Source organism: Lynx rufus, unplaced genomic scaffold (genome assembly GCF_022079265.1).
Source record: "Lynx rufus isolate CCGP_SWC_20201006 ecotype Redwood Valley unplaced genomic scaffold, mLynRuf1.p SCAF_14, whole genome shotgun sequence".
NCBI lineage: Eukaryota > Metazoa > Chordata > Mammalia > Carnivora > Felidae > Lynx > Lynx rufus.
In genome coordinates, this window is record NW_025814828.1 from 13,426,709 (window position 1) to 13,440,300 (window position 13,592).

The window sequence follows — 13,592 nt, forward strand, 5'->3', positions numbered from 1 at the left end:
TGTGAATTTGACCTTATTTGGAAATAGAGTCTTCACGGATGATCAAATTAAGATGAGGTCATTCTGGTGGGCAGTAATCTGATATGACTATGTCCTTATCAAAAGGGGATATTTGGACACAGCGACATGCACACACATGGAGAGTTCCATGCGAACATGAAGGCAGAGATCGGGGTGATGCATCTATAAGTCAAGGAACACCAAAGATTGCTGGAAAACCATCAGAAGCTGGAACAAATTTTTCTTCACAGCCCTATAAAATGAATATAACACCTTTGGGGGAGGCATTATTCCTGTGCCACCAGGCCTGTGAATTGGGAAACAAGTAAGAGCACCCTGGGATCAAGTAGTGTCCTACCTATAGCTCATATGACTCTGAAGACTCAGGAGAAGTTGCCTGAGAGCTTGGCCATGAATGTGTCTACTGTCAGGGTCTGGTCTTAGTTCTACAGGCCTGGTCCTCCTGAATGAAGGAGGAACAGACATTTTGGAACTTCATTAAGGGGTTAACCACCAAGCTGTGTGGGTAGGGTGGGGGTAGGGTAGGAGCATGGAAGGTAGGGATGGGATTATTCTTTGGAGACAAATTATTTGTGGTTTAGTTAAACACTAAGGCCCCTCCACCCCTGCCAAAGAGTTGTAGCCACAGAGGAAGGCCATAGTTTATGTTCTGGGTAAATAAGTGAGGCATCTAAGTGGAAGAAATAAAGAAGGCCAAAGACCCAAGGACAATTTTTAAAAATAATTTAATATTCTAAAATGCACTCATGGCCTTATGTTACACAATAACACACTTACCTTGGGGGCTTTGTCTGACTATGTAACCTTGTCCATTATGTGGTAGGTAGCTTTCCTGGCCCAGTTCTTCCAGTCCCCCGCTCTAGACTGTCAACACAAAAAAGTAAAAAGAAGACAAATATAGAACAAAAAGCAGAACTTAGTTGCTTTTACTTTTTTTTGCTGATGACAATACGAATATATTGAGGTTTAATGAGAACTCTCTTCAGGGATAGGTGGTAAATGATGAATGGGAGCAGCGGTGCTAGACTGACATCTTCTGGAAGGGGCTTTCTCCTTGCTCTTCTCCCATTCAATTCTTCCTTGTCTCAAAGTGTGCTGCCTTCCTTCCAGGCTGGATGTGGTCCTGGCTCACGGACCACATGGGACTGTTCTAGTGTGACTAGAAGTCCTAAAGACTGTTTGCTCCTGGTCCTTCCTTGCTTGCCTAGGGTGAAGCATAAGGAATCTCCAATAGAGACTTCTGTCACTATGACTCTTTTCTGTGAGAAATTGTTGTGGAGAAGTTGGTGAACAAAATTTTACATCTCATGCTGTGGTAAGGTGTAAAAATGGCCACAAATGTCCCCCTTCCCTGTGTCTACACTCTTGCAGTGTTTGTGGATCTTGTCTGGCCATGTGACTTGATTGGATCAATGGGACAACAGCAATTGTGACATGGAAGAGACTTCAAAAGTGCCTGCGTAATGGGGCTGGCTGCTGTAGGACTTTCCAGTGTGTGGACAAGCCTGGGCTAGTCTGCTAGAGGATGAGGGACCATGATGGGAAGAGCAAAGGTGCTTCAGCTGATTGTCGACCAACCTCCAGCTGACCTAGCAGCTGGCTGATGATGATGCACAAGCAAGCATAGAGCAAAAAAAACAAAAACAAAAACAAGTCAAAAAAACGAACTGGCCAGGTGAATGCAATTCAGATTGCCATCCCACAGAATCATGAGCTGAATGGTTGTTGATTGACAGTTGCCCATGTGTAAAAGATTCAGGGTATCATTGGTGCTCAAGAAACATGAGTTTCCTTCTTCCCCTTCCCCTTATCCCCATCGTTGCTCTCTCTCTTAACCTGATACAGGTAGGGCCATTCAGGTAAAGCTACACATTTAGCCATCTCAGGTGGACCTATGGCTTTTTGTTCCTTGTGGGTATCATCTCTTTGGCCAGCACAAGTCATGCTTTCACTGATGCTCTTTCCATCTGTGGCAGAGCATATTTCCAAAAATGACTATAATAATTCCAGTCCCACATGCTCTTCCAGAACCTTGCCACCCCACGCCCACCCCCCGTCAAGAGGTGGAGTCTATTTTGCTTCCCCCTTGGACATCAGTGGGCATTCATCCCTTTTTGACAGCCTCGACTCACAGACTACAATATTAGTTCTGACTAATGTGTGACTTCCAAGGCTAGGTCATAAGAGGAAGTACAGCTTCTGCCTGGCTCTTGCTCTCTCTCTCTCTCTCTCTCTCTCTCTCTCTCTTACCCCCCCTCCCCACCCCTCCCCTCACGGGCACTGTTGGAATCCTGAGCCACTGTGTAAGAAGTCTTGTTACCCTGTGGCTGCCATGTTACAGATGCCACAGAGAGAGACCATGCAGAGACAGAGATGCCTAAGAGCCCCAGCTGTTCAGCCCCCAGCTATTTGAGCCTTCCCAGCCCAGGCACTAGGCATTTGACTGAATTAGCCTATAAGATGACCTCAACCCCCATCCCCCTCTAACTGCAAACTCATGAACAGCTTGACCATCACTTCTTTTGGAGCAGCAGGCAACTTTCCCACAACAGTGTCTGGTGTAGTTACCATGTAGTGTGCTGTTGACGTATTTTTTCTTACATACATAATCCACAGTTGATAAGGCTGGTGCTGGCCAAGGGTATAGTGAGCATGAGGACCAGCCATTAGAGGACAACATATAGTCAGAACTGATGGAGATAGAAAATTAGGAAGGAAATGCAGCATTAGTGAAAATCTGAAAGATGTTTTTGTTAACTTTTAAGTGAAATGTTATTCTGCACCTTTCAAATAGTCACACTAACAAAGATATGTAGTCCAGTGACTAGACTCCTAAAGGCATTTAATGTTAAATATTAACGCCGAGCACCTACTACGTACCAGGGTCTCTTCTAAGCACTTGCCACGTATTAAGTAATTTAATCATCAAAACATCACCGTATGGGAAGTACTATTACCACCTCATTTTTAAAAAACAAGCCAAAGATCACACAAGTAATAAATGGCAGAGTTGGAATTTGAACCTGGCATACTGGCTCCAGAGTACATGATTTTAATCACCAAACTGCACTATTTCTCAGTAATTGTTAAGCAAACAAATGTTTCCAAATTAACTTATAAGAAAAATATTTTCAGTAAATGGTTTATAAGCAAATGTTGACATCCTGGGGGACTACAAGAGGGGATTCTGATTAAAAATGTTCAAAATGATTTCTGAATAGAAAAATTTTAATCCTTTTCACAAAATTAGGAGTATACGAGTTAGGAACCAAATACTCTATTCTGTGTATGACCAGATGTTGGATTTATGTTTTATCCACCTTTTTAAGTATGAGGAAAACCTTCTGTACCTATTAATAATTAGCAATAAAAGCTGGTATAAAATATGAGTAAATTATACACTTATTAAAAACTCCTCAATAAAAATTTTGGAATAAGCATATGAAAAGCAAAGCAATATGACCTAAACTTTATTAGACATATGGATCAAATAACAAACTTTGGTTTTAAGCCAGTTTATGTGCCGTCAGGAAGCTTTCCCTCCAAAATAGTTCCAGAATATGACCCCTTGTCATGACCACTACCGATACCTCCCTAGGTTAAGCCAGCGTCTTCTCTCACCTGGGTTTTGCAGCTTCCTGCTTTCAGTCTTGGCACCTTACTATCTGTCCTCCACACTGCAGCCAGGGTGACCTTTAAAAGAGGGAAATCAGATGTTGTAACTCTTCTTTTTAAACCCCTCCAGTGGTTTCTTGAGGAACTTGGTCCACTTCTCTGACTACCTCTGGCCACATTCTCCCTCTCTCACCAGGCTTCAGCCATGCTGGTTTTCCTTACGTTTCTTGAAAACACACCTTGGAGGCTTTGAATTGCAATTTCCTGTGCTTCAGGTCTTCACTCAGCAGGTTCTTTCCCCTCATTTGAGTCTCAGCAAAAAGGTCACCTCTTTAGAGAGGTCTTCCCTTGACTATCTTTTCCACATTTGTCACCCAAAGTCCTCCATTGCCTCACCGTGTTTGTTTCCTTTATTGTACATGTCATGATTTGTATTATCGTGGTCTGTTATTTGCTTTTTTCTTTACTTTCTGTCTCCCCCTATATTAGTTTCCCCCTATATCCATTTTATTATAGAAGAGACTACCCTGAAGCTCAGTGACGTAAATCATCCCTTATTTAATTACTCATGATTTTGTATGATGCCAATATGGTCTAAGCTCAGCTGGGCCATTCTTGTGCTTGGGCCAGGCTTGGCTGATTTGAGCTGGGCCTGCTCATGTATCTGCTGCCGGCTGATGGCTCAGCGGGACTGGCTGGTTCATTATGGCTTTTCTTGGGAAGGCTGGGGCACTGGGGCCTGTCTCCTCATGTTCTCTCCTCTAGAAGCTTAGCCCAGGCTTGTTCACATGGCAGTTGTGGCTTTCCAAGAGCTTCAGAGCAAAAGTGTCAAGGCCTCTCGCAGTCTAAACTAGGAATCGACACACTGTTACTTCTGTTGCATTCCACTGGCCAAACAAGCAAGTCACAATGCTAGCCCAGATTCAAGGGGTGTGGAAATAGACTCCACCTCTTGATGAGGGGAGCTGCAAAGTATGGTGGCCTTTATTGTATTGCAACACATGCCCATTGGCTTGTAGCTGGGTGGGAGTGGGACCTTGGCCCTGCTCCATGGACTGGTTTTTGGAAACTACTGCTCAAAAGCCCAGGACTTGCTACATTCTGGTCAATCCCATATTAAGTTATTCAAGATGTGGCAATTCTGCCTTTCATATTAACCCACTCTGGAATGTAACCACCAACTGAGAAACTGTCGCTTTAGAGAAAAATTACCCGAGCTGGAACGACGGGAGGGGAGGGGGTAACATGAGAAACTTCAAATTAAAGAGTGAGGCTGAAAATCTGTCAAGTTCTGTAAGATAAAAATCTTCTCGAAAGGGCACATCTGCCAAGACCGCATTTTCACAGGCAGTGCTGACTGGGAACGAGGTCAGCATGAAGCTAGTGGCCTCCCTCCCAGCCAGGCCTGGGGAGAGAGTGGAGGGCTTTTGACAAGAACTAAATTGGATCCCCCCAAAGCCAGGCTCTGTATCCCATCTTAAAGAAAAAGAACCGTGGTAAGTGGGTGAGGGATGCTGGCAAGGGCAGCCTCATCTTTGCTGTGGACTCGGCTTGGGCAATGCAGAGTTTCCTCACTGTCACCTGAGATGTTTCCAAGTGGACTCCATCGAGATATATTCTGTTTCGGAAGGAAGTCATCATATTGGCCCATCAGTAAGTATTTAGAGCTGACCTACCATATTTGCAGTGCTGTGCTGAATATTTTGGGGACGTCAGAGAAGTGGACTCCTGCCTTCAGAGAACTTACTAGGGACACACAGGCCCTGAAGGCGCTGACAGTGGCCCTGTCAGCTGACAGCAGTTCCCCACAGCTGGGGCCATGAGGTTTTCCTCAGGGGAGGACTCGGTGGGGGGAAGGGGGGCGCAGCTCTGTGTCTGTCATGAGTATAATTTAGTGAACAATTCAGATGTGTGCAGGCATTCTACTAAATGCTTTTTGCTATCCTGCAGTTGAATCTTTACAATAACCTTCTCTTGTGGTGAGTGCTATTAGTATCACCATTTTATCAGTGAAAACGAAAGCCCAAAGTCATAGGACTACTTCATGGGCAAGCCAGGATTTCTATTCATGTTTGTCTGATTCCAAGCTAGAACACTATTCTGGCCCAGTATAAGATTATTAACAGTAAACATGAATGTGAACATTTATTTTTACCACATACCATGCTTCACATATATTATTTTACTCAATCCCCATCGTAACCTTAGGAAATAGTTATTGTTATTATGTCTGTTTCACAGATAGGGAAACTGAGGCACAGGGAGATTAAGTTCTTGCCCAAGGTCACAAAGCAGGTCGGGTGGCCATGGGTTTCCTCATAATTTCATGAGCTGATGGTGACCCTCCTGTACTTTCTTGCTTTGGGTGCTGATCTGGTTCAACGGTAGGAGAACTGCCACCCACCCACAAGTACCTTCAAGGCACGTTCAATGGGAATCCTGGCTCTTTCCAAAAACCCTTCCCACTGACCCTGATGCCATTCAGGTTGGGCCTGTTACAAATTCCATTCCTCCAGCTGCCCTAGATCCCCACCCTGCTGGAACCCTTAAAAGTCTTCCCTTTCGCTCCTTCACTGTTGGAGGATGGCTCTGTGGAAACCACTTCCTTCCTGCTTCCTTTGTCAAGGTCTCCCCTCTTAAGCAGGCTATGGGGCCCAGGGCACATAGCCAAGGAGAATCCAGGCTGCTGAAGGGGCCCTCCTTAAAAGCTCCTGAGAAAAGATCTGGAGCAGCTGACACCGAGGAATGTGGTCTGGATCCTGCAGCCTCCTGTCAGCTTTATTTGAGGCAAATGAAAGCTGACTAAAGAAGAGGGCCAAAGAAACCCAGCCCTATACACGTCTTGGACATAACACCAGCTTCTATCTTAGAAGATTCCAGCTGGAGAGGCTCCAGGAATGACTGCAACTCACCCTCTCATTGTGCATAGGATAGGACTAAAGCTCAGGGAGGTCATGGCTAGTACAAGGTCACATAGCCCATTAGTGACAGAGCCTGGCCTGGAGCACCCATGCCCAAGTCAGTGTTCTTTTTTTCCAACGTTTATTTATTTATTTATTTATTTATTTATTTTTTTTTTTTTTTTTGGGACAGAGAGAGACAGAGCATGAACGGGGGAGGGGCAGAGAGAGAGGGAGACACAGAATCGGAAACAAGCTCCAGGCTCTGAGCCATCAGCCCAGAGCCCGACGCGGGGCTCGAACTCACGGACCGCGAGATCGTGACCTGGCTGAAGTCGGACGCTTAACCGACTGCGCCACCCAGGCGCCCCCCCAAGTCAGTGTTCTTACAGCAGACGTTCCAGCCTTCTGTCCTTTGCACGTCGTCTTCACAATTTTTGCCACGTCCACATGCCATCTGCATTGCTCATGACTTAAGATTTTCTTTAAATGGACTAATGTTTGAAGAAAATCAAATTTCTTGAAAAGGGATGCTGCAAATTACTAGCTTGTTCTGTTTTACATTTTGCTCATAAATTTATTGTATATAAAATTACATCATTTGCACCCCACTAGCAGTATGCCTCCCACCTTTTTGCAAACAGGTTTTGCAAACAGACTTCAAGGTGACTGTGAGAAGGAGCTCTGAGTTCAAGTTTCTTCTCCATTACTTACCAGCTGCAACATCACTGGCAAGTCACTGCACCTTTCTGAGCTTCCATTTTCTCATCTGCGGAGTGAGAGGACTAAACACCCCCTCTGCCCTCCCTGTAGATGGGTTGTGAGAACCAAACGTTGGGAAATACTTGAAAGAGCTTTATTCATTCAAACAAGCTAAACCAATGGACGTTTTCATTCTCACTCTCCTCAAGAGATTGATTATTTTCCCATTTACAGTAGGAATAGTTCTTTATTTGCTCATCTTCAAACAGATGTGGTCTCTTGAGTGCTGGTTCTATCCTTTTCCTGGAAGAGTGTCTCTGAGCAAATCCCTTTTTGTGGCATGTCTATCTGTCCTGTGTTGTGCTTAGTCCTCGTAGCACATCCCCAGGCAGGTGATGAGTGGAGGTTTATTTTGACATAGCTTGCTGAAAAGACTTTCCTAAACAGAGTTTAAGTCTTCAAAGTCAGAGGGGAAAATATAAGAAAGGCTCACCTAGTAGGGCTTTTGACAGGGAAGGAAAACTGCTGACCTGTAGCTAAGACATCTGATGTGAGTTTCTGGTTGTAAAGTGAAAAGAGGAGCCCCGCTCAGTGCTTCAAGGTCACACACACGGTGGCTGGATGGCTTTGTCGGTATGCAGCACTTGCTCGCTGGGATCAGGGTAAATTTCACTGCAGAAAATGAATTTTCCAATTTCTTTTCTTTTCTTATCCAGTCTTGGCATTGAAAAATCACAAGAACTTGGGGCACCTGGGTGGCTCTAGTCGGTTTAGCATCCCACTCTCGATTTTGGCTCAGGTCATGATCCCAGGGTCATGGGATCGAGCCCCGCATTGGGCTCTGTGCTGACTGTGGAGCCTGCTTAAGATTCTCTCTCTCTCTCTCTCTCTCTCTCTCTCTCTCTCTCTCTTTCTTCCCCCCTTTTCTCCTCCCCCATTTGCACGCACTCTCTCTAAAAAAAAATAAAAAATAAAAATTTAAATTTCAAGCATTTAAAATTGGTTGAAGACAGGGATGTTGGGGGGGGCATGTGTGCACTTACCATTTATAACACGTATGTGCCAGGCATTATTTCTATAGTTTTATGAATATTAACTCATTTAATCCTCTCAACACTTGATGAAGCAGGTACTATTAGTAGCCTCACTTTATAGATAAGGAAACTTAGACACAGAGAAGTTAAGTGGCTTGCCCAAGGTCACACAGCTAGTATTAGGCAGATCTGACTTGAACCTAGGCAATCTGGCTCCCCAACCCCTGCTCTTAACTACTACATTATGTTGTGAAATATAAATGTATTGAACTTCCAATTTCTAACATCGTTCAAAGATTGGTTTCAAATCTACAACATCTCCTATTGCCAGGAGCCTCCCCTGAACTCATACAAGAGAAACCTTCTCTTAACTCCAATTGCACCTTTCCTATGCCTCTTTAAAGGCACATACCACTTTCTAGCTTGCATTTGAATGATTTTTTTTAGGTTTATTTATCTATTTTGAGAGAGAGAATGTGAGAGTGCAAGCTGGGGAGAGGGGAAGAGAGAGAGAGGGAGAGAGAGAATCCCAAGTAGGCCCCACACTATCAATAAATAGCCTGACTTGGGGCTTGAACCCATGAACCGTGAGATCATGACCTGAGCTGAAACCAAGAGTTGGACACTTAACCAACTGAACCACCCAGGTGCCTCACATTTGAATGATTTTTATGTCTTATCTTCCTTGTGTGTGTGTGCGTGTGTGTGTGTGTGCCTTAACAGTCATCAGTGCTCTTCACCAAATATTTCTGGCCCTCCACTTCCAAGCATATGGTAGAATTGCATTTCTTAGCCCCCTCCTGGTGGAGCAGTGATATGTGACTTGTTCTGTACAACGATTGTGAGCATAATGTATGTGAGTCACTGCTGGGCCGACCAATGAATCTGCTGTGAAAAATTGTCTGAATTCTTCTTTGTTCTGGCACAGTCAAAGGCAACATTTAAGACAGTGCCTGGTCTATCTGCCTGGGTTTCTGGGAGGCCACAAAGGGCAGAGTCCTTCTGTCAACCAATAATGGGCATAAACTATGAGCAAGATTTTATAACTGTGTTGTAAGAGATATTTGTTGATAAGATATTAGGATTATTTGTTACTACAGCAAAACCTAACGTATCCTGACTGTTGTAGTTTAGTTGGTCCTGTTTTAGTTATCAGTGTGCAATATGAGAGATGGGTAACATTTTAAGAGCTTTAGGGTTTGGCTTTTTAAGGGAAAATTTTAACCAGGGATAGGATTGACCTTAAAATACATAGGTAAAAGCCTTCCAGATTGGAAAGGAAGAAATAAACTTTCTATTTACAGAAGACATTATTGTCTATGTAGAAAATCACAAAGAATCTACAAAAATAGGTTCTAGAACTCATAAGTAAGTTTAGCAAGGTCACAGGATACAAGACAGATATACAATAATTTATTCTATTTGTACATATTAACAATAAACATTTGGAATTCAAAATTTAAAAACAGTACCGTTTACATCAGCACCCAAAAAAGAGAAACATTTAGGTGTAAGTCTAACAAATTAAGTGCAGGATCTGTATGCTGAAAACTACAACACACTTAAGAAACAAATCAAAGAAGATCTAAATAAATAAGGAATATCATGTTCATGGATTGGAAAACTCAATATTGTTTAGATGTGAATTCTCATGAAGTTCACCTATAGACTCAATACAATCCTACTAAAAATCCCAGCATGATTTTTGGGGGCAGATATTGATAAGCTGATACTAAAATTTACATAGAAAAACAAATGGATTGGAATAACCAAACTAATTTTGAAAAAGAACAAATTCAGTGGACTCGCACTGTGATTTCAAGATTTACTATAAAGCCACATTAATCAAGACAGTGTAGTATTGGTGAAAGGACAGAAACATAGACAGATGGAACAAAATAGAGCCCAGAAATTAACCCACTCAAATATTGATTTTCATCAAAGTTGCAAAGGCAATTCAACCAAGAAAGAATAGTCTTTTCTATAAATGGTACTAGAACAATTGGACATCCATATGCAAAAAGATGAACCTCTGCTCAACTGCACAACTTATATAAAAAATAACTCAAGATGGATCATATATATATGTATATATATATCACACATAAATAACATATATATAAGTATATATAATAACATAATATATATGCAACATATATAACATAAAAATAAAGTTATAAAGCTAGGAAAACATAGGAGGAATCTTTGTGACCCAAAGAGTTCTTAGATACGACATGAAAAGTATGATCCATAAAATAAAAAAATCAATAAATTAGACTTTACCACAATAAAAACCTCTGCTCCTAGAAGGACACTCTTGAGAATGAAAAGACAAACCAGAGATCTCTAGAGAAGATATTTGCAGGTCACGTTTCTGACAAAGTACTTGTATCCAGAATGTATGAAGAACCCTCTAAATTCAGCAATGGGAAAGCAAACATCCCCTTTAAAAAATGGGCAAAAGACTTGAACAGGTACATCACCAAAGAAGACATGTGGATGGCAAAGTGTTCACCTTGATTAGGGAAATGCAAGTTAAAACAATGTGATACTTCTTCACATTTATCACAATGGCTAAAACTTTTTAGGAGGAAAAATACCAAATGTTGGCAAGGATGTGGAACAATTGGAACTCTTTCTTTAAAAATGTTTGTTTATTTATTTTGATAGAGCAAGCCAGAGAGCATGTGTGCAAGCAGGGTAGGGGCAGAAAGAGAGGGAGAGAGAGAGACTCTCAAGCAGGTTCTGCGCTGACAGTGCAGATGTGGGGCTCGATCCCATGAACTGTGAGATCATGACCTGAACTGAAATCAGGAGTTGGATACTTAACTGACTGAGCCACCCTCAGTCGGAACTGAGGTGCCTCTCAGTTGGAACTCATACATTGCTAATGGAAAAGCAAAATCATACAAGCACTTTGGAAAACAATTTGTTGGTGTCTTATAAAGTTAAACCTGCACTTACTAGCAATCCCACTTATAGGTTTTTGCCCGAGAAATGAACACATATGTTCACACAAAAACCTATACATGAATGTGCTTATCAGATTTATTCGTAGTTGTCAGAAACTAGGAATAACCCAAATGCCCTTCAACTGGTGAATGGTTTAAACAAAGTGCTACATCCATCCTGTGGAATTCTACTCAGCAAGAAAATGGAATGAATGACTGATACATGCAACAACATGGAAGGTTCTCAAAGGCATCCTGCTAAGTGAAAGAAGTTAGACCCAATGGACTACATACTGTGTGATTCCACTTACGTGACATTATGGGAAGGGTAAAACTATAGGAACTATAGGGATGCAGCACAAATCGGCAGTTACCAGGAGTGAGTAGGACGAGGGGGTTGATTACCAAGGAGCATGTCACGGGAAAGTTTTGGTGTGATTGAACTATTCTGTGTCTTAATAGTAGTCGGTGGTTGCACAACTGTATGCATTTCTTTTAGGTTATACAAATGTATACCACAAAGAGGGAATTTTACTAGGTACAAATTAGAAGTCAAGTTTGGCACACCCTACTAATTTTTCTTAAGTCTCTCTCATTTTGAGTATTTAAATCCCTCTGCAATCAGTGCCTGTCAGATGTGCGTGCGTGTGTGTGTGTGTGTGTGTGTGTGTGTGTGTGTGTTTCTGTCTCCCGAAGTCAGGTTTCCAAGGGAGTGGAAATCATCCATGCTCATATAATTCCTTCATCTCTGCCCCAGCCTGAGTCACCCTTTTGTTAACAGGAGACAGGGAAACTCTCTGGAGGCATTTTAGCATGAAGCGCCAAGCCTGCCTCAGACTGCAGTGCCAGTCAGATGAGAATCTGGTTTTCCACTAATTATGCCTACTATTGTATCAGTTTGGCTCCCCAAATAATTCATTGGGTGGAGCAGTCAACCGGCTCTGTCATACATCCTGGTGTCCACAGATCCATAAATGAGGAGGAGGAGGAGGACAGGGAAGAAGAGGGGCCTGGTCCATTGTTCCATGAAGTCCATGGGGGAACAACTCTACCTTGTATTTAACTTTTATATTTTTGGTATAACATTTATATAGTAAAGGGCATAAAGTGTACAAATCTTCATTGTTTTGCTCCATGGATGTCTACCTATGTATATACTCAAGTAACCACAAGCGAGATCAAGACATAGACCATTTCCCGCACCCTAGGTGGTTCCTCATCCCCCTTTTCAGTCAGTAACCATCTCGCATTCCCTCCAGAGGTAACCACTATCCTGACTTCTATCACCATAGCTTAATTTTGCCCATTCTTGAACTTCATATAAATAGTATCACTCAGTCTGTACTCTTGAGTTCAGCTTCTGTAAGGTTCATTCATGTATGTGTGTGTGTGTGTATACACATATACACACACATATACATATATGCATATATATACATATATATACATACACACATCTGTCATTTTTTGCTGATTAGCATTCTATTGAATATTCAACAATTATTCATTGACAAACATTTGGGTTTTCACAGTTTGGGACTATCATGAATAAATCTGCTATGAACATTTTCGTACATGTCTTTTGGTGGACACAATCATTCATTTTCTTGAGTTTACGCCTAGGAATGGATTGCTGAGTGATAGGAGGTGCATATTTTAGCTTTAGTAGACATTGCCAAACAGTTTCCCAAAGTGATTTTACCATTTTGTGTTCCTATCAGCCGTGTATGAGAGCCCTTGTTGCTCAGCACCTTGTCAGCACTTGGTATTGTCAATGTTTTTAGTGTTAGCCATTGTGGTGGGTGTGTGGTGGTATCTCACTGTGGTTTCAATTTCTCTTTGAAATGTACATGTGCTCCCTTACTGTTGCTACAATTTCTGATTGAAACTGTTGCCACAGGTTTAGAGTTTTTGACTGGTTCAGGGGTGTGGAGGTAAACTGGCACCTATAGGTGAGGGGCTGGTAGGAGAAACACTTTCATTAGGAGAGGGGGCTTAGGAATTGTCCTAGCATTGAAGCCCGGAAGGGGGATAGCATCTATGTGCCTATTTTCTTGAAGGCTGTCCCCTCAGAGAGCTGGCTCAATATTGACAGGCATAGTCATTCCTTCAGGAGATTGTGCTTGAGTCATGACAGGAAGAATGTGTCCCTCCCCTGGGAAGATGGGCTGCTCTGAACCTTTTTCTGGAACTATATGATTTGGCATGGTATTTATAGTCATTTGTTTTCAGAATGACAATGTGTCAGTTTAACTACCACTCCCTTGATAGGTTTGTCAATTGGAAGAGAAAGTGGGAAAAGAGCCGAAGAAACAATTGAATGTTTATCAAGAGGGGGAGAAACCAAATCTCACCTTCACCTTTTCATT

At 42.4% G+C, this 13,592-nt stretch overlaps 1 long non-coding RNA gene across 1 annotated transcript in view; it reads right to left on the reverse strand.

The window, feature by feature from the left end:
* Positions 1-752: 752 nt before the first annotated feature.
* LOC124509387 (uncharacterized) overlaps positions 753-13,592 on the reverse strand; it is a 55,835-nt gene continuing 42,995 nt past the window's right edge. Inside the window, exons 2-3 of the long non-coding RNA XR_006961435.1 lie at positions 3,643-3,714; positions 753-885 (exon numbers count right to left, since the gene is read on the reverse strand). This is a non-coding gene — a long non-coding RNA (uncharacterized LOC124509387). The remainder of the gene's footprint in view (positions 886-3,642; positions 3,715-13,592) is intronic.